The sequence below is a fragment of the Engystomops pustulosus genome, chromosome 10 (assembly GCF_040894005.1).
Source record: "Engystomops pustulosus chromosome 10, aEngPut4.maternal, whole genome shotgun sequence".
In the NCBI taxonomy this organism is placed as follows: Eukaryota; Metazoa; Chordata; class Amphibia; order Anura; family Leptodactylidae; genus Engystomops; species Engystomops pustulosus.
In genome coordinates, this window is record NC_092420.1 from 59587637 (window position 1) to 59614485 (window position 26849).

Genomic DNA, 26849 nt, shown 5'->3' on the forward strand with positions numbered 1-26849 from the left:
TAACGCTTGGAGAAAGCCGACAGGCATATTTGCAATGAAGGTGTAATAGACTTCTGCAACCTTAAGAGTTAACTAGGTGCTTAGTGTATCTGCTAGGATACATTGGAAAACATGATCACACTATCCAAAATTGTCCACAAGCTTTTTTTTTTTTTTTTTTTTTTTGGTTGTTGTTTTTTGAAGCATGCTTTTTTTTTTCACGGATTTAAGAAAAAAAACTGATTTTACCTTGATATTCCACAAAAGTGATAACTGTATATACTCATGTATAAGCCAAGTTTTTTAGCAGAAAAAATGTGCTTAAAAACCTCACCTCGGCTTATACATGAGTCAAAAAAAAAAAACTTGCATGCTCACCCTCCGGCGCCCTGATGCTCGGCACGGCTCCTCTACTATGCTATATTAGCCAACAGAGACTCATCCATGCGATCTGCCGGCGCACACTATGATGCGGCGGTGTGGCTGCTGATGACGTCATAGTGGGCCGGCCGGCAGATCGCTTGGACGAGTCTCTACCGGCTGTTACAGCAAAGAGAAGAAAGAAGAGAAGCCGCGCTAAGGATCGAGGCAACAGGGGGTGAGTATGTAAGTTTATTATTTATTTTTTTTTTTTATGCGCTTGGCAAATGGCGGGCTGGCTGGACCCAATGCATTTCCCAACCTCTTATTCGAGTCAATAGGTTTTCCCAGTTTTTAGTGGTAAAATTAGGAGTCTTTGCTTCTACTCGAATATATACGGTAATACAAAAAGGCAAAAAGTGATTTATTTTTTACACTTTTTTTTTTTTCCCTAAATGTAGTAAAAGAAAGAAAATGTATTCCTACCTATTCATTGCCGATTCTGTGGTAAGCAGAAAACCTCCAGGTAGAAGCAGTGATCCTCATATTGCAGACAAAAAAAAATTGTCCCCAAATATGGGGATATAAGGGTGATAAGACTATGGCTACACAATAATATTAGCCACACATTGTATGATGAGCTTCATAAGTAGGAAGATTTCTTTATGACTTCTCCCTTGTCTTATCACTGCTTAATTCACTTATGTCACTTACAATATAATGTCTCCGGAACAACAAGACAGTGCTCCTAAATAATATATATATCCATTGCATGCTGTGCCCCCTGTATTTAAAACCTACACTTAATGTATTACAATATATACTATATTCTTCTAATATATACTGCTTGATTAATTATATTAAATATATATATATATATATATACACACCCCTTTAGTATTTTATTTTTAATACAGCACCCCCCTCCGTTTAATAATATATATCACTTTCATCTATTTATAGACCCCCTTCTATAGACTTCCCAATTTAAAATACAGTTGCATATACAGTCCCCCAATATCCATCCTAATTCATTTATGAATAAAGGAATTATATAAAGTGTGTGATAAAATTTACTCAACTCCCAGCAATCCCAAGATGCTGCCGTTGGCCTCTACTCCTAGCTCATTGACCGGGGAGGAATTGTCCAAAGGGATGCGGTGCTATGGCTGCCCACATCATAGAGAGCATGAATCTGTGTCTTAAAGGGAACCTGTCACCAGGTTTAACCTATTAAACGATTAGTCCCCTCAAGTATGGGATGAAATATCCTTTTCTAGAATTCCCTCTTTTATGTGAAATCTTGTGGGGGTTTTTTTACTTACTTTTCTATAATCTCCCCCAAAGTCGGGCAAATAGGACTCTTCTCACCTAATTTACATATGAGATGAGTCAAATTGTGTGGTTGCAGGGGGAGGGTCACTCTAGAAGCTCACGTCTTTGGTTCAATAGCATCTACAGGTTTTTTTTTTTAATATTAAAGATGAGAATCTTAAAATTTAAGATCCCACCAAGCCTATGTTTCTGTGTTTACTCGACATAAAGGTTGTGAAAAAATAGACTGGAACGGAATTGTGACACATCCTAATAGGCACTGCATAGTACATAACACTTACTTTCACAACTGAGGTCCCCTCCGTTTGTGTAGTATCCACGGCTAAAGCTGACCTGGCTCCCTGCCAAGAAGTCCTGCTCAAGTTCTGGAGTGATGCTGCTCTTCAAATCACAACGTTTTCTAGGTAATTAGCATAACACTTAGTCCGGCCCCTGCCAATTTCCCTCCCACATCCTCTCTGTGACTCAGCCCTGTGACTGCACAGTTAGCCACAAGGCGCAACGAGCCATCGAGCAGCTCACTGGGATGGAGTACGGTTCACCGCGCAGGTGCAAGGCTGAACGGGAGGGTTAGTACTAAGTTTATTATTTTATCATGGAAGGATCTCTGCTGGCCTTTTTTTTTCTGTTCGTTTTTAAAGGAGGGCCCTGTTGGACATTACAAAAAAAAAAAAAAAGGAAAGGGGGGCTCCGCTGGACATTTTATTGATGTTGAGTTGCTGCTGCTGGACATTTTATTATTAGAGTAGCCTTATACTCTAGTCAATAAGTTTTTCCATTTTTTTTGTCGCAGAATTCTCCCCCCACCCCCCGCTTATACTCGAGTATATATGGCATGTCTTTAGCAAAATGTCTCTCTGTTCTCACAAAACCACAAGCCTGATGTGTTCTGCAAGATGAGCTCCTTGTCTTTAGCATGCTTCTATGTACTAAAGAACCCAAAATATGGCCTTCTGCTGTGTCACTGCCCCTGCAACCACCAAACTTGATTCATGTTATGTGAAGACAAGGTGAGACAAGACATAAACTTGAGGGTTATTTTTTTTATACAGGCAAACGTGAAATTTCACATTAAAGAAGGAATTCTAGGAAAGACATACTCTACTGGAGGGAGATGGTGATTTAGTGTGGTAAAACCTGACAGGTTCCCTTGTCTGATACTATGGACCTACAAATGGCTCTCCAGAAGTAAGGTCTTGCCAATTGTAAAGCCACAGGATTCCTGAAACACTTGGACCGGGGCAGACACTCAAATAGCCCATATGATCTGCCACTGATTCTTATGTTAGTACTTTCCAGAGAGGCATTCTTGATACTTGCATTTTGGCATCTTGTAGTCTTTCCTTTAAATATCACCTTTTCCCCATTCTGGACTATTCCACTGCTCTGTAATATTCCACTGCTCTGTATAGCGTTATGGAGCTACATGTAAGGTAAGAAAGAAGTAAAAGCTGTAGCCAGCTTCCTTTTGAAAGAGGGACTAGAAATAGTATAGTATGTATCATTGTCGCTGTTGTATACAAATCAAATCTCTCTTCGCTGTTAGTCATTTATACCGAATTGTATACAATTCTATTCTGGGTTATTACTACCCACAGTCTGTATCAAGGATGGACAGTTGGCTTTTAAGTTCTCACCTATCTTTGGCACTCTCCTAGACAGTGAATGAGGGTGCTGGAGTTGCCAAATAATCCCTGCAGTGCTGTAACTATTGCAAGTTTGTTGAAAAGCATATTGGGGCAGATTTATCAAGCAGTCTAAAAGTAAGAATGTTCTTAAGTGCGCATGGCAACCAATTACAACTCAGCTTTCATTTTACCAGTGCTCCTGAATATTTAAAAGGGGAGCTATAATTGGTTGTCAACTAAGAACTACTTTTAGACAGCTTGATAAATCTGCCCCATTGACTCCTTCCAGATTCACAGAATCAACTTTAAGGTGACATGTAAATTGCTTGTATAAAGTCATGGGGAAGAGAGTTTAACACTGAAAGAGAGCTCTCCCCACCTCAAAATGCCCCTTCATTATAAATGAGAATCATGTGTCCAAGACATGAATTACTGGCTCTTCTAAGTCAGGACCATGATGTTCATTACAACAGAGGATGGGGAAACTTTAGTGCTGAGCTCTCTTCACCCATGGCTTTATACAACCAATTTATATTTCATTTCAAAGTCAGTATTGGGCATGTTGAGACCACAATGGGCCATGAAAGAAACTTAATCTGGAAGTTGTTCAGTTTCTTGACAATATTCTGTTATTCATTGGGTCAGTTTCCACTGACAGGTTCCCTTTAATTGTATTTCTACCTTTGCTATAGATGCAGCTGCTGTATGTGAGTTATAACCATCTAAGTACAGAAGGTTTTCTACAAAAGTGTATAGGGCAGAGGTAGACCAAACTAAAATGAACGGGAGGGAATTATTAATTATATGTATAATCAACATTTATTGAACAATAAAAACAGACAGGGACAATCGCCCAATGTTTTGGTCATGCAGGACCTGATGAAAAGAACCCTATGGCGCACAGATCTGTTTGGGTAGATTGTCAGTATCAAAGACAAAAGAGGGAAAGGGAATCCCATGCCCCGCATGGCCCACCCTATCTTCCAGTGCAACCCCAGTGGTGTTCAGTGGTATAATGAGTCATGTTACTTACAGGAACACATTTTGAAAGGCTGCAGAATTTTGGTAGACCTCCCGAGGAGCCCATATCATGGTCATCTTGTCAAGGTCCACAGAGTCCCTGGCCACCATCTCCTCTATCCTTTGTATGAACCGGATTTCCTGCAGCCATTCCACAACCAAAGATATGTCTCGGTATTAACGTTTGCGCTGCCGCCAAGAAGTGGTGAAGTAGATCCTTCTTAACCTAGGAGATGGTGCTCAGTAGGACCGAGTGGAGCGCCAACTGCGGAGAGTCAAGCTCCACCAAATATGCAGGATCGAGTCCACCTCCGCACCGCTCCTCCGAGACCTCCAGATAAATCCTATTGAGCATGAGGAACACCTGTACCAGCGGGACAGCAGTAGTTTTTCTCTTGCGCACTACAAGGCAGAGGCATCTTGTGAGCGAAGAGGAATGACTTTTCCCAATCGTCATCCATCAAAGTGATAGGTCAGACTCCCACGCCTCCACAAACCATGGCTGACCCAGAGATGAGTCTTCCAGTAGAATGCTATACAATCTGGAGAGAGCATGCTTGGGTGGGGAGGGGAGACTATGTAGGCCCTCAAACTCTGTGAGGGAGGAACCAAACTGTGCAGCACCAGGGGCAGTCCCTACAAAGGAGGCCAGCTGCTGGTACTTCATCCAGGACAGCTCCATGTCAGGGATTGAGGCCCTCAGTGCTTTCCATGATTGGAGCTGTGCGTCGATAACTACCCGGCCCATTCTAACGTTATTGACAGCTTCCCAACAGAGGAATCTGTGTCTGTCCATCCCCGGGGGGAAAGGCTGGGTTGTTGAATAATAGAGTGAGGGGTCCCAGTAGCCTTATTAATGTTCCCCACGTGACTATTGTGTCGCATGCCTGGAATAAATAGGAGGAGAACAGCGAATGCAAGAGGTCAGGCGGTCTGTTAGGAAATATTAATGTTATGTTTGGTTTATCTCTTGGACACATCGGGCAAGATTTATCATTTTCTACATGAGAAAGCTGACATAGAAGCCTTAAAATAATTGCAAATGCTAGCGAACCACCAGAGGCGTTCCTGCCTTGAGCCTGTGAACTCACCGGAATTTGTGAACTTTTATAAGTGAAAGTTATCCAGCTGCGCACATTTAGGTAGGACCTGGCATAGACCTTGGCCAACCCGCAGATACCTCAAGAGGCAGGAGTCTCTTGATGTAAACGGCGGCGCCGTAGGGGCAGTGATTTCATCAAACGCAGATGTATAATAAATCTCTCCATTTGATAGGGACTTTTAGATGGTGAGTCCTACTATGGAAAGTGAGTAATGACAGTACTGGGGAATATGTTGGTGTGAATGGGTTTGGAACGGTATGCTGTCCCCTGGTGTCCTTATTTACAGATCACAAATAATGGTGATCTAATAGGTAACTGTTATTATCCTGACATCCATAGAAGGCACAGATCACGTTTTCCCAGCATATCTCCAAGATTTCTCTATACAATGTAAGCAGTGTGATCGGTAGCTGATCATGACAGGTGACTTATTATTTAAGTCCCTGGCACACTATAGGCTAATACACTGACACGCCACATACATTAATGGGATGCAGGCACAGAGGCCAGTTTGCTACTCCATTAATTTAGGTGGTGCAGCCATAAAAGGGTTAAATAACTAATTAATAGGCTTTCCACATGGGCACCATAAATTACACTGCTCAATACAATAAAGGGAACGCTAAAATTACACATCCTAAATCGGAATTAATGAAATATTCTCAGTGAATACTTTGTTCTGTACAAAGCTGAATGTGCTGACAAGAAAATCACAAAAAAAAATCATCAATGGAACCAAATTTATTGACCAATGGAGGCCTGGATTTAATGTCATCCACAAAATTACAGTGGAAAAACACTCTACAGGCTGATCCAACTTTGATTTAATGTCCATAAAAATGTAAAAATGCGTCTCAGTATAGTATGTGGTCTCCACGTGCCTGTATGACTGCCCTACAACGCCTCAGCAACCCACAAAAGTGGCTCAGGTAGTGCAGCTCATCCAGGATGGCACATCAATGCGATCTGTGGCAAGAATGTGTGCTGTGTCTGGCAGCTTAGTGTCCAGAGGATGGTGGCGCTACCAGAAGACAGACCAGTACACCATGAGATGTGAAAGGGGCAACAACCCAGCAGCAGGACCGCAATATCCACCTTTGTGGAAGGAGGGAACAGGAGTAGCACTGCTAGAGACTTCCAGCAGCCACAAATGTGCATGTGTTTGCACAAATCATTAGAAACAGACTCCATGAGGATGGTATGAAGGCCCAACGTCCAAAGATGGGGGTTGTGCTCAGAGCCCAACACTGTGTAGGACCCTTGCCATTTGCCAGAGAACACCAGGATTGGCAAATTCACCACTAGCGCCCTGTGCTCTTCACAGATGAAAGCAGGATCACACTGAGCACATGTGACAGACGTGAGTCTGGAGACGCCATGGAGAGCAATCTGTTGCCTGGTTTGGCAATGGGTCAGTAATGGTGTGGGGTGGCATTTCTTTGAAGGGCTGCACAGTCCTCCATGTGTGTGCCAGAGGTAGTCTGAAGAGTATTAGCAGTGCCTGCAAGAAGAAGGCATAAAAGCTATGCGCTGGTCCGTTTATTCCCCAGACCTAAATCCGATTGAGCACATCTAGGACATCATGTTTCACTCCATGCACCAACGTCGCCTTTCACCACAGACTGTTCAAGAGTTGGCGGATGCTTTAGTCCAGGTCTGGGAGGAAATGCCTCAGGAGACCATCCACAACCTCATCAAGAGAATGCCGAGGCATTGTACGGAGGTCATACAGGCATGTGGAGGCCGTACACACAATACTGAACCTCGTCTTGTCTTATTTTACAGACATTACATCAAAGTTGGATCGGCCTGTAGAGTGTTTTTCAACTTTAATTTTGTGGGTCAGTCCAAATCCAGGCCTCCATTGGTTAATAAATTTGATTTCCATTGATGATTTTTTTTTATTTTCTTGTCAGCACATTCAGCTTTGTACAGAATAAAATATTCAATGAGAATATTTCATTAATTCAGATCAAGGATGTGTCACTTGAGTGTTCCCTTGTATATCTGCTTTATAGCTACTTTAGAGCTAAACAAAAAACAAAAAAAATAAGCATGTTAGGGGTATGTCAGGATTACGGACTGAGGTTTAGGGAGGGAGCCGGCTGGATCACCATGAACCATCATTCTGACAGGTCTCTGCCATCCTCAACAATTTTATCTGCCACCATTTGTCATATGAGGCTGAGAATGCGTGCTCCCTATGTCCTCTGCGTTTATAGCGATTTTATGTTGTGACCTCGACTCCATTCTTGACTTCAATCCTGTTCTGCCTTTCCTTACCCCCTGCCTGTCCCCATCTCCGTCTCTGCCTCACGGCTCTGTACCTCACCTTGGCCACAACGCAGACAAAGGCGGGCCTGTGGAGCGACCTGGTGGTACCACGCCGCAGCAAGTCCAACCCCCTTTGCGATGGCCTCTGGTGAAAACCGGGTGCCACTTAGACTCCGCTCCCAGGTGTCGGCTTATGTCATTGCTTGCGGTGGTAAAATGGGTCCCCTACTACTGATCCCGACAAACTCTTTGCATTACATTGATATATTATGCACAGACTCCTGGTTTCCCCGATATATAGGAAAGCTGACACTGTACTCTAAGTGTGATAACACTAACCCTAAGCTACTACCATATACAGTGCCTTCCATCTTTTAAGGGGTTTTCCAAACTGGGGTGGGGCCCATATAAACAAGAAAGCAGTTGTATTTACCCCCTCTGGTGCTCCAGTCCAGCGCAGTGCCTCCCATCACCCCTGGTCCCTGTCTGTATACAGAGGAACAGCAATGACGCCACAGCCAGAGCAGCACCCGCTGTAGGTCCTTTCTGTAATGTTTACACAGGCCGCAACTACAGGCTGCAGAGGAAGCACGCTGTGGTTATGACATTGCACGGTGGCTAAGTGGTTAGCATTACAGCATTGCAGCACTAGGGAATTGGGTTCAAGTCCCAGGGTCAACATCTGCAAAGAGTTTGTATGTTCTCTCCATGTTTGCGTGGGTTTCCTCCGGGTCCTCCAGTTTCCTCCCACAGTCCAAAAACATACTGGTAGGTTGATTAGATTGTGAGCTCCATTGAAGACAGGGACCGATTTGGCTGCATAATTTGTGTGCGCTATATAAATAAAGGAATTATTATTATTATTATTACCACTGTTGCATCTCTATACATACATAGACCGGGGATGATGGGGGACACAGCACGGTACCGGAATGCTAGAGGGGGTAAGTACAACTGCTTTCTTGTTTTTACAATCTTCACACTTCACTGGTAAAAAAGATATAAAAGCCTGGACAACCATTTAATCATCAAGGCCATGATTACATGTATAAGTTCATAAGTACATGAAAACAGAATCAAAACCATTCTCAGTGTGGTGTATTGAGTGCAGAATTGTGAGCTAGTGTGTAATGCCAGCACTTACTGTAAATCCAGCAACTCACACACGATGTCTTTGGTAGGAGCAATTTTCTTTCATCCTCTTCTATCTGGAGCTTCTTTCCACCAAAACTCGGCGCTAAAGCTTTAGAAACACAATAAAGTTAGGTTCCTCATTTTGTCATCATCCCTTCCACCCTTTTATCACAAATTTAATAGTGTACTGTTAGTCCCCTACAGTAGCAATAGTCACAGCACCTGCCCCCAAGTAGTCACAATGCTGCCCCCATGCCCCAGTAGCCAGTGCTTCCCCCGAGTAGCCAATAATAATAATTAAAATTTTTTACCTTGCTCCTCACAGCAAATTTCTTTGGAGCTCCTGCACAGGGGATTATGATGATGTCAGACATTCGCCTGTGTCAGGTCATATGCCTTCAACCTGGGGCAGGCGGACTTGTCATTACACATCGCCTATGCCACAGGCCTCAAGTATGGAGTGGGAGCTGGCTCTTTGGCTTGATCAAACCATGGACGTTGTTTATGGAGCAGGCGCTGTTGTTCCGACAACATCCAACGCCAACCCCACACGGTAGCTGTGTAATACGTCACATTGAGAGAATACACAAACAAATGCTTATAAAATAGAATTGTGGTTGATCTCTTGAAAAAAAAAAAAACATATTCTACAATTATTATGATAATACAATAATTTTGAATATTGAATCTAATATCAGTTCATGGATTTTCATAAACTGCTACTGCTATGAAAATGTTGCTAAAATGTGAATTTCCTCTGATATTTCGACCTTCAAAAGCCTTGGAGCAATTCTGGTAATTATATTGTATTTGGGAATTTCTGCCATTATCTGGCTGTATGCTCTAAATGTTACAGATTATTAGTGTACACTTAATTGCTCTCCTTGAAGAACAGTGTAAATGAATGAATTTTGGATCTTTTATCATAGAATATTCCCCACAGAATTGGTCCATTCTTCTTTAATATCATTCGTGACCTTTCCATTCTAAATAACACAGTTGTATCACAAAGACCAGCCACACCTGCTGCAGGATTGGAACTGTGTCGGTCAGAAAACCGAAGGGCAAAAAAGAATCAGCGCTGGATATTACCTATGTCCAACACGCCCCATCTAATACCAGTCTAAATATCACAGAGGTCCCAGCTGCTCTGTCCTCATAAGAACTCATCTATTCTCCTACAAGACAAATGTTACCTCTCTAGTGGCATTAAGGCTTGTTTGAAGCAGGACTGCAAGAACCAGTGTTCATTCAATAGGAAGAATAGTAGTAGGATGCTTTAGTGACTAAGCTCCTTAGCAGAATAAAATCATTACATCAGAGAGCTATTCCTGGACAGGAAAAGACAGAAATTCTTTGGACATTCCTGGGGATAATATTTCTCTCTTGTGTGGAGCACCTTATGATGCACAGGGAGTTCTATAGACCTGGCCGTGCTCCATGGGGAGAAAAAAAGTTATGCACAGAGACTCCCTTCCAAAAAAAAAGCCAACTGGTCTTTACTGTGAGATTTTTGAGGTAGCAGAGAGAAGCCTGTGAGCCCAGTCCATACACCTCTTACTGCCGTATGACGTACTAAAATGGTGGTTTGTGCCGTATAGATTCATAGTTGTGATGTATCAGTCTTACACTTTGGGCAGGACAAACCTAGAGCAAGGGGCAGTGCTGTGCCATTCTACAGATAGGAGGCAGACTGTGGGAGACAGCAGGAGAAAGCTGGTACCGCCTCCTAGTCTTCTGGCTTCATTATAGATCCGGATCGTGTCTCCATCGGAAGTATGTGTTTTGCGATGGTTTTATGTGACCCATGTGAAATGGTTGCTCGACCCCCAAAGAGGTTGTGACTCACAGGATAGAACTGCTGTCATAGAGGGTTTACACAGTATAGTATCAATATTTTCAGATGATACTAAGTTCTGCAAAGTCATTAATACAGAGGTGGATAGTATAGCATTGCAGAGGGATTTGGGGGAGCTGGGGGACTGGGTAGAGAAGCAGTTGATGAAATTCAAGGTAGATAAATGTAAGGTTATGCACTTGAGTAAACGAAAAAGTTAATTACTTAAAACTGTGGCAGAAAAAGACTTGTGGAGTATTGGTGGACAATAAATTAGTTTTAGTTGCCAGTGACTGACTGGTCAGCCCACACAGGGAAATAGTTGAATATATCTTTTGTATATATTGTCCTCTTTTATTTATGGCCCACGTGTGGTTTATGTATTTATGCACATCTATTATATTTTAAGTGTTATTCTCATATGTGTATATGCAAACTATGTTTTTTTTATTACATACATCTCTCTCACTCTCTCTATCTCCCTCTATATATATATATATATATATATATATATATATATATATATATATATATATATATATATATATATGGGTTATGGATTAGTGAAGCCTCTTAGTGATGCCAGCAATCCTCAGGTTTATCCCCATTTAAGTCTATTTGGCTTTGATTCAGGTGTTATATTTATTGTATACTTACAATCTAGATATTTACTGCATACATAAATGCATGTATATTATTTCCAATTTTTACATCGCTAGCCATTGGACCTGAGGAAGAGGATGAACCATTCCCAAAACGTTGTCCGATAAAAGATATTGACCATAACAGCGTGTTGTATACCTGGGTATCTGCGCTCTATTATTGTTATATCTACTACTATAGGATACTACATATCCTTGTAAACCGGGTTACGCAGCAGCCTTACAATATTCACATTAAGGGGATAACCTGCATTAGTAGAAAGGTCACCCCCATCCCCCTAGGGTGGCCCCCACTGACCATCCTCCTCCTAGTGCACTGTATGTACATAACATATCTAAGGGGAGAATGAGCAGTACAGTATTTTATATCTTTATACCTAGGCCTGTGGCCAGGACAAAGGACCATCCTCTAGAGCTTGAGGAGAGGTGGTTCTACCATTGCTATAGACAGGTATTCTCAGTGAGACTATGACACCTTAGCATCTATGATACCATGATTTGTTACACTTTGTTTTATGTGAATACATGATAAAAATCTTATTTATTACAGTGATATTACCCATATAAAATATACATGGATACTATGGAAGAGCATTTTTTATGAAGTCAGTACAGGAGAGGTGTGCATAAGATCCCCCTGCAATAACAGGATGGCTGCTATTTAGCCGCTAAGCGCCCTATCATCTGTAACAGAACTGAATCACTGGTGTGATCCATCTAATTAAAGGAGTCTGCTGTAATTAACTTAATAAAAGTAAGGTGGTTATTGAAATCCACTTAATTGTAATGTCCAAAAACTGCTATTATGAGATTGTAAGTCCATTTACTGTAGTTGAAATATTCTTGACAAATGCATTTCCAGTTAATTAACATTCAATAAATGACTCATACGCCAATTAAATAGTTTGTGCTTCCTCAACCCCATCCCTAAGGATTGTTTTTTTTTTTTGTTTTGTGGATTGACATGTAATGTCAGTGTAATCTCCTGAGTTTATTCATTAAAGCCCCACGTAATTAGCGGCCACTAGATTATGCTAATTGTCTGTTTTGTTAACTAGTGTTGTGAAGTGTGATGGGTAGGGGGATCACTGGCAGAAGCTTCCAGCAGAATGATTCTCATGAGTTGTGTTTTGTGTTGCCTGCTTTTATCACAAGTGGTTTATTATGTAGCTTATCTTCCTATTTACTGATACACTAGATATACATTGGCCTATCTTTACGTACCTGCATACATATACACACTGGAGCATAAAATTAGAAAGCAATCTATGATCACTTGATTCTATCAGAAATACTGTAACCCACATTGTTTAACGTTTGAAGGATTTTTTTGTAAGCGATACAAACGCCACCAGAACAGTGTTTTACAAAATTACCAAAGAAATGTATGGTTCCTAATTAGTGCACAGCAATGACTGAATCACAGAAAAAGATTATAATTACATTTTCTGAAGGTTACAGTCACCAATCAGTAAGAGGTGCACAGGTCTTTGCTGTGAATGGCTTCCGCACATCTGTGGCCACAGGACATCACTAGTCTCTCACACAGCTCTGGTGGGATTACAGATTTGGTCCACTCTTCTTCCTGACTATTCCACAATTCTGTAACTGTTGTGGATTTCATGGTCATAACTGTCACCAAGGATTTTCCATAGGTTTTTCTATTGGGTTTAGATCAGGACACTGGGCTGGCAATTAATTATTGCAATGTTTTCTGCTACAAGGAACTTCTTTAACCATTTTGCTGTGTGACCAGGAGCATTGTCCTACATTAAAAATGCTGGCTGATTGAGTGATGAATGCTCAGTCCGAATTTGTCGATAGGCCCGCCCCCCGATTTCTGTTTCATGAAAGCCGGCACCGATGCACCAAAATACGATCGCGTGTGGTACAATCCCTTTCTAAATCCCTGTCCCGGCAGCGCTATCCCCAAAATGTGGAAAAACCCCACAGAAATGAGGCTGCAGGACCCCTAGTAAATAAGCCCCAGTGTGTGTATGCATATATATAAATTATATATAGATACATTATATACATGGATAGATAAATGTAATAAAAAAGTCATAGCAGCAAAACAATACAAGGGAATAAAGGCTGCTCGCTTTACAGGGCTGTGCATAAGGTCCTCTACAGGACCAATACAAACTTGCACATTAGGCATATGAAGTGTAAAACACCTCTTCTTCTTCCATAATAACAACAATGTTTTGGCTTTAAACAGTGAGCCTTTTTTTAGATCCAAACTTTCATAAACATCTTGTCCATGATGCGAGGTATTGTGCAGAGCATGAGATTAGCCACTAGTGACTTCATCTTCATTCATCTCTATTTGCCCTCTTAGCTCACCTGGCTTTGGAAAGCAGCACCTGTTGATGATAACAATGATGGTTATTCAAATCATTGAAATCTTGGCATCTGTTAGTATTGGGTCTGCCGCCAATCAACAGCTATTCCTTCATATCTCCAACCTATTATGTCACTCTTGTTACTGGCCTTATCCTAGTTCACCTTCCCCAGGCTCCAGTAAAATGTCTTGGCTTAGTTCCTATATAATTCTCCAAAGTGACTATAGATTTGTTTTCTGCCCTTTAAATCCAATCTGTTGGTGCTATTGTGTCACATCTCAAAGCCAGGGGTGCACCAGCCATGAGGCAGTCACCAAATACAAAGCAGGACCTGATGCTTTCAAAAATAGTGTCTCTTCCCATCTGATGTAAGCATGGAGAACCCACTTCTTATAAAAATAACCTGATACTTTACTACTGGATGGGGCAGCGTTCTATAGCATTCCTCAGGCAGGCAATAATTTAGGTTCACCCCTGTTCGCAGCACCAAAACTACATCACAAATCATGCTATTTTAAGGATACGCTATAAAAACTGGAAGAATGCTAAAGTCTTCTTCACTTTTGGAAACCAAAGTTGGATATCAAACATAGGCATGTATTTTGGACTGATAGACTTATGCTCCTCATTTTGAATCTTACCTTGGTACTGAGTATTCTGAATATTTCTGGTCTACAATTGCAGTAAATGTGGCCTTATACATAAGATTAAGATTAGCCGTCTGCCAAGCTTCTCATTTTATAGAGGTTTATCATTTTTGGCCAAACAGCAGATTCAACATTCCTGTTCCAATGCTCTCGAGGATATAAGAAGTGTCTGGCTGTGGCTTATTCTCCTCTGTGCATCAGTATGGAAGAATATTGTTGGAATACACCTTGAAAGGCAAAACTGTGCACATACTGTGCACATATCCATAAGCTAATCTTGAATTGACCCTTAGCAATGCTGGCCCCTTGTGGTCTGTGACTTCGCAGTCTTAAGGTCCCACTTTCTAAAGTAAAAGCATAAACACAAGGACGTTTAATACAGACTGTGTTCTTAGGCTGTGATTCATCTAGTGTTAAGAAGAAGCTGGCCAGTGGTGCGGCCAATTAGTTATTGGATAAAGGAGATTTTGGCATGGCTGGAAGAACGAAAGTCGAAGTCTGTAGAGAGGAGATTCCTGCACTGTGTACCCTTGAATTATCCTGGGTAAGACATGCTTTCCAATTGTCTGCAGATAAGTATGATTAGCAATTCTGTAATGTAACATTAAGCAGCTAGTAAACCAAATTTAGCTGGAGCTGGCTGTGGTTCAGACCAGCTAATTGAATTAGCTATTGTTGCATTACCGATAAGGGCACTTTGGGGAGAGAAGAAGAAGCATGGGCTCCGTAACACAGACAAAACCGTGAAATGGGATCAACAGGAAATGTGCAAATAAAGCATAGGAATTCTCAAGCCCCCTCATGTAATCTTAAGGGGGGATACCACATCTAAGCTCATATTGAGTGGATTCATTCTATTACACACACATTTAACCACTCGCCCATACTAAAGTGTTGTCCCATTACGAGACAACGCTGCAACATTCTACTGAACATTCATACAACTGGCTCACACACAGATGCACTTAGAATCGCAAACCCAAATCCCATAATGATCACATATTATGAAATCGTCAGCAGAAAAGTACATCACACAATAAAGCGCAATAATTATTTGAAGAAATTACTTTATTTCTGTATTTTCTGCTGGACAAGTGTCAGATATCTGTCAAACAAACAGCGTAAGCAGAGCCAGACTTGGCGTAAGCTGGCAAACTGGGTAAGCGGGGACAAACTCACCCCGCAATGTCCCTGCGGGCAACATACTGCCTAACGCAGATAAGCCACCTGCTATCAGAAACTTAACTAACGGACCCTGAGAAACCCTGCAAGGTGACAGGGAAAACTTACTTCATCTGGGAGCTACAGGATGGTGGAGCCAACAGGTAACAAGAAGTCAGAGACCAGTATTTACACTAGGACACAGAGGGACAAACAACAGTTACAGACAAACAAGCAGATTTGGACAGAACCGGGTCAAAACCAAGATGGCAACAACGGTGGCAAAGAATCGTATCACCAGAGAGAGATAGAGTAAATGTAGCAGAGGTCGGATACACAGAAAAACAAAAAAGTAACTATCAGCAAAAGAGAAAGGTATACATAGACTAGTAGAACCAGCAATGTGTAATAGTTCTTGGTAGGTGTATAAAGGAGTCCTGGATGCCACCCCCCAGGAGCTGAGTGGACCTGCCGTCCGTCACTCTAGTAACCCTTGCTGCACAGAGCTGGGCTGCAGAGGAACCAGATGTAGCTGAATCAATCCCAAACCCAGCAGTAACTTTAGCCACACTTCACATACACAAAACACGAAGAAAATTTAATTAAAGCGATCTGTCATCAGAAGCCTTTTTTCTGGCTCCCCATGAATAGTGTACACATTGCCAAAGAATTTTTATAGTAAAACTAGCTTTTTCTGAAAAAAGATAAGTTAGATGAAAGTTTACCTTTCTGTAAGCAGAGCTGTGTACTTAGTCCCCTGGGAGTGGCCAGTGAGTGATCGGCTCCCCCCCCCCCTGGAAGTGGCTCTGTCATGTAGCGATTTCAAATTTTAAAAAACCCTTCTATGCCCCCCCCTTCCCAATTGCTTCCCATTCAGGACGTCCTACATGTCTGCCCCACTCCTCACTGGCCACTCCCATTGGACTAGGCACACAGCTCTGCATACAGAAAGGTAAACTTTGATCCAACTTATCTTTTTTTTTTACTATAAAAACTCTTTGACAATGTGTGCAATATTTTCTATGGGGACATAGGAGGGCCTGGAAAAAGGGCTCCTGGTGACAGGTTCCCTTTAACGCTGCCTAAGCTGTACCTTGGACAGAAGAGGACTTAGGCGTGGATACTACAACGAGTAGTTGGATAATATTATTTATGAAATAGAAAACATTATAATATCTGTATTTTAATATATACCTCCCCAGGCACCCATTGTGTTTTCTGATTAGCCCATAAAACCCCTTTAATTTTATGCTTCAGTTCCTAACCTTGAACTCACAGCAAAGGTAGGTGAGAAAGGTAGGTGAGATGACTTTTAGTTGTATGGTACAGTAGGTGTGTTTTATCATGTGTTCCTATGTATGTATCACTCTAGCTTGTGATGTCATTGCTCTGGAATAAATCAAGAATAATTGTACAGAAGGATTTCTGGTTTTCAAATCAGTTTTCTTGTCTCTGGGTGCTCTTCTTTTATTGTGTAAAAGAAGTGTCTGCAAATTACAGTTTCCATCAGGGAAATCATATATTTGTAGTGTTTTACATTATGGTCAGAATTTAGGGGTAGATCTAGAGAATAATATAGGGCTAACTAAAGTAAGGATTAGCTCCACTTAAAATAACAATAGAACCACATCATTCTTGAGATCACAATGATCCGGTGTTCATAAGGCAGACAGTCCCTGGGTTCTTTAGGTTTGTTCTTAAGTTGAATTGTATGTAAGTCACAACAAATATATTTTGTTAAAGGTGTATTCCCACAAAGGCAAGTTTCTTAAATAACAAAAAATAACAAAAAAACACATTCTCTAATTCACTGTTATTAACAAAAAATACAGCATTTTACAGATATAAGTCTAACCTGTCTCTATCAGTCCTGGTGTGTGCAATTTCAGTTGCCCCTGGTTCCCAACCCTGTATCTTCTGACTTTAGGGTTGGCAGCCATCTTGCTCTTGTGTCTGACGCTGATATATTTTCTGCTCTCTGCCTCTAGCTCCTCCCCCTGCCTTCCAGGACAGAGCTCTCACTGATACACAGACACTGACTTCCTGCCAGCAGTTGATTTATGTGAATTTTCAAAATTTTTGATAGTCATGGAACAAGGATTTACAATAAGTCTTCATTAAAGAAACCTTTGATAACTGATGCAGTCAATCATTGCAGCCTGGGGCTTAAGTTCAGTAAATTAGCAGCATCCAGAGAACTTCTCCAGAGGTCACAGTGGTCAGAGAGGTCTGTAACTAGGAGTCGTCTGTAAGTTGTGTGTCCTTAAATCTGGGACTGTCTGTATTATTACAGATATTGCCGTGATAGGAAATAAGCTCCTGAGATTGCGTCCATTATTCAGTACAAATCCTCATTAAATATCTTTACATAATACGTATAAGCAGCGCACAACTTGTCCGCAGGATCTCAGAACAATCTCTTCATTGCCACTTATTCCACTCTTAATTCTCTCAAGACAAAGGGATATAGAGTTACATTATTGTAATCTCCTCTCCATATGGGCAGGATTAATGAAACTCTTTAACAAATGGCCCCAAAGCTACAGCTTTTGTTTCGGGAACGCTGGTTTTCTAATGTAGACTTTCTTGTCTGGAACAATCATTGAGAAATGTCACTTTATATGTTAGAAAGATTAAACAGAGCGGCTGAGGATGGAAATTGTCTTCATAGATTTGTAGGTTGCTAATTTTACTCCGTCAGACAAATATTTTTAGTTTTGAGGAAATAAAAATGAACAAAGATGAAATAAAATTTTTATATGCAGTGATACAAAAGCGATATGTCTTGTACTATACTTTTATGTCCAAACTTCTAATCCATGTCCAATGCATAGACCCTTATCAACGTTTCTGCCGGTTAAGCCTCATACTAGGAAATCACCATTCTAATTCCATCTATGGGTATCAAAAGATACCTAAACCTTTCCTTTTAAGGAAGATGACGAATTCCTCTCCTGAAATCCTGCATGTGATTCTTACATCACAGCATCACTTTTTTAAAGGTAAGATGGCGGAGGTTTCTGTCTGCAGCAGCAAATCCATCAAGTGTACATGACAGCTACTCACATGCCGACATGAGCGGTTTTATATGGCAATCATACAGCAAGCTTTTATATGCATTCTTTGTATCTTGGTATACACAGATTGTACACAGACTGCCAGGAATACTTCTCTACATGTGTACCTATTTATGATACTAATAATACACCTACATACAGCGCCATCATATTCTGCAGCTATTTACAGATCATGGAGGACATACACAAATAAAAAAAAGACACTACAGAGTAAAACATAGTCATGTGAAAGAATAGAAGGGAGGGCCTTGCTCGCAGGCCCACATTTATTAGAGCCTCCGCACCAGTTTTTTTTGTCTGACTTTGCACGTTCTTTCCGGTGCAAACTGCTTGTACATGTATTTATAAAGTGTCCGTGACATAATTGTGTTGTGGCTGCACTGAATCTGGCGCACCCTGCACAGGCAAACTGCACATAGGGCAGTTTGCACTGTTCCTAGTAAATGTGCCCCATATTGTGGAAAAAATTGCAGCTTTCCGCTGCAAATTTGCAATCCCCTGAATTTCATTTAATTGCTATGGATTCTGATGGTGAAATCAACCTTTTCAATACAAAGGTTGAGCTCCGCTCTCCTGTTGGGGCACAATACGTATCAGACCTAGACACTGTCGCTTAAGCAATGACTTCGGAGCCTGGAGCAGAAGATCTAGGGAGTGCAGAGGAGATGGCTGCAGGGACCGCAGGCAGGTAAGTATTCATATTTTTTATTTTTGGCTGTACTATATATGCTGGGGCATGTGTGGGGGCTACCATATACTGCTGGGGCACATGTGGGGGCTACTGTTTACTGCTGGGTATGTGTGGGGCTACCTATATACTACTGGGTATGTGTGGAGGCTACTGTATACTGCTGGGGCATGTGTGTGTGTTGCCAAAATATTGCTTGGCATGTGTGGGGGCTTCCATTATACTGCTGGGGCATGTTTAGGGGATACCTGTATACTGCTAGGCATGTGATGAGAGACTGGGGCTACCTAAATACTGGGGGCATGTGCTGAGATTGTGTGGCTACATATATACTGGGGGTGCTCTGCTATCTAAATAAGGGCACAGTCACAATGGTGGCAAATTCTGCAGTGGTAAGTCACTGCTGGGAGAAGTTTCCATGATGTTCTATACCTGATGGAGAAGGATTGGCAACAATGATGAGACTACAGGAAGAAGAGCGGGCAGGACCGGACCAACAAAGACATAAAAGGAAACATTGGTATCTATGTGTTTGGTATATTCATTGCTGGAATATATTTATATTAATATTTGTAGCATATAGATTTCAGGTTTATATCTATATGTGTAGTATTTTATTTGGAGGGACACATTTTTCTATTAGCTCTATATATTTACTACTGATAGGCTTTATTGTAGACGATCCCAAAGCAGTAGCCCTTTTGGATTTCATTCTTATGATTTTTTTGATTACGGGCATATTTAATTTTTCCCTTCAGGCTTTGTCCTGATTCTGCAGCATTTTTTCTACAATTATACAGGGAGGAGTTGGTTTGGGCACAATTTTGCTCGTCTGCCTAGGGCACCAAAATGCTTTTTTGCAGCCCTGTTGGGGCCCACTAAGTGACACTATTCACATTTTATAAATGCATCCCAGGGTGTGCATTCTATGCGCACCTAGCAGGAGGCCGGTCCTGGGCTGAAGCAGAAGAACGCTGTTTGCTGGGAGCTCCAGGTTAGCAGCAGACTCAGGTGATGGGTGTGACACAATGACGCTGTGAAAAGGGCAGCGTTCAAAGCAAAGAGGGTTCTTCTGCCTCAGCCAAGGACCTGTTAAAAAGGTTAAAAACATTTGGTTGGGGGCTCACTCAGATGTGTTTGCTTCTCCTGTGCTGAAACCCTAGCTACACCACTGGGTTAAACATCCAATAATAAGAGCATGGACTCCAAGGTGAAAAAAAAATGTTATGCCCTTGATCAATCAAAAATTGTTCATCATTGGGAAACATAATAATTTCCCAGTAGTACAAAATATGCTAATTGAAAAAAAAGCAAGAAATATAGGATCATGAGAATGGCAAAAGATCCCTTGTCACTCTTATTTTGATGTTTAATGTGCGTCATATTGGCATCCGTCTTGTGTTATAGTGAAATATTCTAATCCGCAGGTGATCAGGCCTGTTCTATGATTCCTGGTTTGATTAGCTTGGTCAAAATTATGTTACTCTGTCCTCATGTTCAGCATATGCTCCGAGCCCTGTTCCTCTCATTACCTGCACAACGTATGCTTCAGCTCTGGCACACTGTATGCCATATGGTTAATGGGGGTTACACAGTCCCAAATTACAGACTATTCTGGTGAAAACGGCTTCCTTCCTCCTCTGCCAAGAGTGTTTATGGCTTTGCATTCACAGAGCTGCTATCTAACAGTGCAGCTGCCCTCGTACATCAGCGCCTCTTCATTCTATGGCTTTCAGTCCAGATTATTCGCACCCTCTGACAGAGGATAAGCATCACATCTCTGAATTCTGATGCCATATAGCAAAACTTTTAGCCACCAAGAAACAGAACACGACACAGAAGTTGGTGACTTACTCAAACTGCAGCACTTTGGGACAATCCGCTGCACTCATAATCAGCATTAATTTGTTGTGTCATTAAAATCCGATGTGTCCGTCAGGGTTCTGTGGATCTATGGACAAGCAGGTTTGTGTTTCACAGACCTAAGTGGCTTCATTTGCAAATGTGGCAGCTTAAGTATACGCTGCACAAAACATAGAAAGTCAAGCCATCACATTTCTCTAAGCAGGTTTCAGGCCACCAGTTAATATGCACTTAGCTGATGAGAGGTAGAATGTTCCATATTTAGGAAGGGGCTCCTAAATGAAATATGTGAGCTGGATAGTGACCTTGATTTATAGTTTCCTAACACCTTCTTTACTGTAAGAGCAGTGAGACTGTGGAACTCTCTGACGCAGGAGGTTGTTATGGCGGACTCTATGTACATGTTCAAGAGAGGCCTGGATGCCTTTCTGGAGAGAAAAAATATCACGGGTTATGGGGATAAAACATTTATTTAATTCTTAAAGGTTGGACTTGATGGACTTGCGTCTCCTTCCAGCCTTATATACTATGATACTATGAAAGCCTACATTTGAGCTTAAGACACCAATGCATCTGAAGCCCTGTCCACTTGAGTTGACCAATGGCTGTACCCTCAGCAGATGGGAGGGGCTGAGGAACAGTTCATTGCAAAAAGCATAAAGCTCTTCAGGCTGAAAGTCCCGCCCAGAGCACTTGCATAAGCTGCAAATCTGAAATAGGAGTTCGCATTTCAGATTCCTACTGCTACCTACTAGACAGACAATGGCAAACATTTCTCCAGGGTCTATATCTATTTACTACACTGTTTAAGGAACCTACAAAAGATTGTTTCTATACTTAAAGGGGTTTTCTCACAAAACAAGTTATGCCTTATCCATAGGATGGGGCCTAATATGCTGATTGGTCATGCTTATACTCATCACTGAGACCCCCACAGATCACATGAATGGGGGGTCCAATGTACCTACATCAGACCCCTCGTCGCTCCCTGAGAGAGTCGCACATGGCCTTCCTTAAAAGCTGATTAGCTCCCTGTCCTATCTTACTGCATTTTATTATTGCTGGATAAATGTTGCAGCCATGGTTAATAGCTGCACATGAATAACATTATATGAGGCAAAGCCACATGCAAGCTTCAACCTTGACTTTCTGCTGAGGACCAGGGTGGAGTTGTTGGACCTTATTTTTTTTATTGTCGAAGACTGCCTTGCATTGTCACCTGACAGTGTCCAGTATCATAAGAATTTTGTCAGAAAAGTAGACAAGGTTCAGAGCCAGAAGCAAAACAACAAGAAATAGATAAACAATCTAGGGAGAAAGACTGAGGTCAAAACTAGGAATCATAGCACATGGAACAAATCCCTGCCATTGTATCATTCCCCATAAACAGGTAAAGCATGATAGGTTGTTTGCCATTGAAAAAGTTTTTAAGGCCCAATGTTTTTGTTGGGAGTCCATTGCCCAAGCCACTTGATGCCCCTGTGGAATCAAGGTAGAGAAGTCATGGCATAAGCCAGCAAGAAGGCAGAGAATAGGAATAGGAGAAACCATGGAGAAGACATCCTATTGCCTAGCAAATGGTCCTTCAAGGCAGACGTCTACTGGAAATGGGCAATGTGACTAAAGTCCCTTAGGATGCCAGTCTGAAGAGCTGTGGCAAGCAATGAATGTACACGGTAAACAACCATTCACTGTTAGTCAAACACCTATCATATATATTTTTACTTCCTCTAGCAAAAGTACTAATTGTATTGCACTCTGGCATCTATTAAACTAACAGTAACTTTATTGACAGTATCCTATATAAAAGCATAGTATTGAATCAGGGTCAGCAGTTTAGGATCCATAATTAGGATATTCCATTGGAATTAGAAACATTGAAAATATGAATACAAATGTGAAGACACAATATGAATAGGATATGAAAGAAGATCCAAAAGGTCAAAGGGCCCCTGATAAAACATGTGTTGCAACTCCTAAATATGGTGTGATTCAGAGTTCAGGGGCGGTTGTGTTCTAGCTCCTGGCGCCCTACTCCCTAATACCATTTCCTGAAATCAAACATCACAGGATGTTAACTAGTAAAAAGTGTGCCCCCTATTTCTTCAACTGTATATGTTCTGGTCATTTTGATATTTTAGATTTTATATTCCATACTTAAATAATTACAACAAATTTACAGGAGGAATTTAAAAAAATAGACACGGCAATGTAAGAGAAGATGCTCCAGAACTGTTATTTTACAGAAAATACATAAATGAACTGAAACAACAAAGTGATAAGAGGTGACAGATCCTCTTTAACCACAGTGCTGGAATAACATTAAAAACTAATATTATAGATACAAAGAGCTAAGCGCGCTCAGTCACACACACTATATCCCGAGCCTCCCGCATGACCTTTCTCACAGCTGCAGACATAACAAAGCAATACAGCATAACAGCAATTAACAAGGACAGTAAATTTCATCTAATTTAGGGAATAACCTTCCTTTCCCCTTTAAGTTGCCTGAATTGCTACTGAATAAAAAATCCGATCTGAACTGAGAATGAAATCCGCTGGGGAAACAGACTGTGGCTTTTAATTATTCTTAACAAGCAGGAATTTTAATAACATACTAGAGAAATTGATGGGCCCTGTTGAATTTTTAGCCTGATTAAATGGGCTACTTGGTGTTATTTAGGATACGTGCCCATTAGTGGAGCTCAGACAAAGCTTTGTCTTTATAAATAGAATGTTAGTGCTTGTTGTGAAATGACACTGTGTGACCTCATGGTGACATCATTTAACCTCTCTGGATCCAGATTAGGATAGGAATGTGCTCAGCCAGAGATGCGTACATTTACTGCAAGCTCAACGTTCAATGGCTTGTCCTAAGGCATTCAGTAGACCTGCTCACATGGGTGTGCAAACAAAGCAATGGGGATTCTAGGGTTAATATTCAAGCAAATGTTCATTTTACAGGTTTTCTGGCCCACTGGGCTCTCAGGGACCCTCTTCAGCCAACGATGGACCTTACTTGGACCAGGGGACAACAAAGGAAGTTCAGTGCCCTGAAAAACAGAAGCAACATCCCATAGACCGAGGAGACCAATCAATTGCTGATGAGGACCCATGAGTTCCTAGAAGTCTTGACCCGTAAAACAGAAGTTCTGGGTAATACGGAAACAGGTGCGAGGGCAGGGTATTTGTAAGAACCCATATATTTCCAGATCCCCTTTAAATCTGCAACTTACACTTGCTCGTTTTTGCCACTGATGCAACTGCTGCCTTTTGTTGTCCTCCCTTTAAATGTCCCTGATGTGCCCAAAAATGTACTCACACATTACTACATTGTCCCTCCAGGCACCATAGAACGCTGCTGGCAGAGACACAGATACAATTTAGGTCACAGAGGGCAGTATGGGTACTGCACGCACTGGTGAGAGAACCCACAATGAGACTAACTTATTTGCTTCCATTTACCCTGGGAAACTAGCTGATATGCCACCGCATACATATTTTCCTTGGAAAAATGTATTGTTACTTGGACCCTATATATCTGCAAGTAGTGGATCAAAATACAGGCGGTTTGGGTGGTAGCCCCCTTCTAGGGTGCCCATAGCCTCCCAAACACACCACCCATCAATTTTTATACTGAGAAGGACCTTCAACCATAAAATCCACATACAACTGCTCCTGCCCTCAATACACATATACACAAGAACCATATCAGGTCCTTTGAGGGTCCTCCAAAGGTCCAGATGGAAAGCAGGCCGAATCATATGTAGGAAATGAAATCCAGACTTGTAGGGGCTACGATATTCATACTGCCCAGAGCCCATGGCAGTCTTAACCCCCCGCTGACACCTGCATCATATATTATGTGTCTTATATTACCTGATCCCTCTTCTGACTGGTAATGGGGCATCCTGTGCACTGCCTCCTCATGTTGTCACTAAATGTATTAGTAAAGCTACACACAGAATACTGATTCCCTCTTTATTTCTATTGTTATAGTAGGATCTAGCCACCATTATGTCTGATATATAAAGCTGATTCTCTCTTTGTCTCCGGTTCCTCTCTGTGTGCTACAAATAAATATGCAGAATGAATATATTAATTGTGGTTAACACTGACCCCGGAGCTCTGTGCCTCCTACTCCGCGATGTATCCAGCGCATTGTGCTGCTCTATTCACACACTTATTAATATCGCATAATGTGCATCCTGTGCTAATGATAATGTGCTAGTCGGGTGTTATCACGTAAAAACACACCCGCTGGCTCTATACTCAGGTAATTACACTGTACTCCTACTACACATTACCATTCACATACAAAAACATTCTCCTCTCATAGGACAGATATTCATTTTATGGGTATGTATAATACTGAATGCTTGCTATTATTAGATGTGATTATATGTAAATTAACTTCTTATCAACATAAAGGAAGTGGATTTACAGACAAGATTCCTCCCTGCTGTAGTTATAATCATATATAAGGGAGCTGCTAGATATGCAGTTTTATAATATACATCTATTACCTGGAATGGCTGGAGTACTACAGGTTAATATTAGTAGGACAACAGTATTAAGAAATCAAGAGAAAAAAAGTTGCAACCATCACAAACCTGACAACCGTGACAACTCCTGAAACTGAAGATTGTGTCCAGTACACAAGTTTCCTGATGTTACTGTGCCTATAGATAGGAGAAAGAAGAAAACAATTGTAAGACTGGAATAGGCTACCCAAACTGGAGCTAAATACCCATCAGTGTCCAAATAGCCAGGATTTTTATGACAGGCCATATTTAGTCAATTCTCCATCGCCAAAAGATGAACATCCTGAACAAAAGACCTTCTCTCTATTAAAGGTGTTGTCCAGCCTTTAAAAAAATATTTCCAGCTGGGGAGCAATAAAAAAAAAACGAACTGATGCTTACCTAATCCTTTGCTCCCCTTGTCCGGTGCCACTGTTTGTTTTTAGATTCAGGGCACACCCACCCATCCACTGTATCTAATCTGGTGTAGTTAGATGGCAGCTCAGGAACAAGCAGAACGACAAAGCAGGTAAGCATAAGGGTTTTTTGTTTATTTTTAAAGCCCCCCCCCCCCATAAATTATTTTTTTAAAGGCTGGACAACCCATTAATCTCACAATTCCCCTATATGGTATAACATAACCACACTTGGGAGATGTATTATGCCTTAAAAAAATCTACCCATAGCCGCCACTTTTAGGTGTTTCAATGGAGTGGTAGGGGGCAGGCAGGGGCATAAAAACACGTGGAGACTTTAGCAGAAAACTGTGCCATGTTATGGTGACCATATCTACTAAGAGCCCAGAGCTTGTTAGTAGATCAGGGGATTTTTATAGAGTTCCACCCACTGTGTATTCTGTCTGTTAAACAAAAAAAATGTAGTAATAAACCATAAAGTACACAAGGGAATAGGGCTCAAATGTTTCTACACTTTCTTCTTGATTCAATAGTCCAAGAGAACAGTGGTCCGTTTTCTTATTTCAAATTGAAATCAATATCCAATTCAGAAATGTAGCAACTTTTAATAATATCCACTAAGAATTTTACTGAGTAGCCAGGTCAGAATTCCAAGACAAACAGTGACAGCAATGGCAAAGCTCCTATAACAGTGGTGGCAAATCTATGGCACGGGTACCAGAGGCGGCACTCAGGGTCCTTTTTGTGGGCACCCGGGCCGTCACCCCAGCACACCAGACAGCACTCAAAGAATCTTC

General features: G+C 41.4%; 1 long non-coding RNA gene across 1 annotated transcript in view; it reads right to left on the reverse strand.

Annotated features, from left to right (window-relative positions):
* Positions 1-8849: 8849 nt before the first annotated feature.
* LOC140104252 (uncharacterized) overlaps positions 8850-26849 on the reverse strand; it is a 36391-nt gene continuing 18391 nt past the window's right edge. Inside the window, exons 3-5 of the long non-coding RNA XR_011850281.1 lie at positions 25727-25795; positions 9145-9390; positions 8850-8942 (exon numbers count right to left, since the gene is read on the reverse strand). This is a non-coding gene — a long non-coding RNA (uncharacterized lncRNA). The remainder of the gene's footprint in view (positions 8943-9144; positions 9391-25726; positions 25796-26849) is intronic.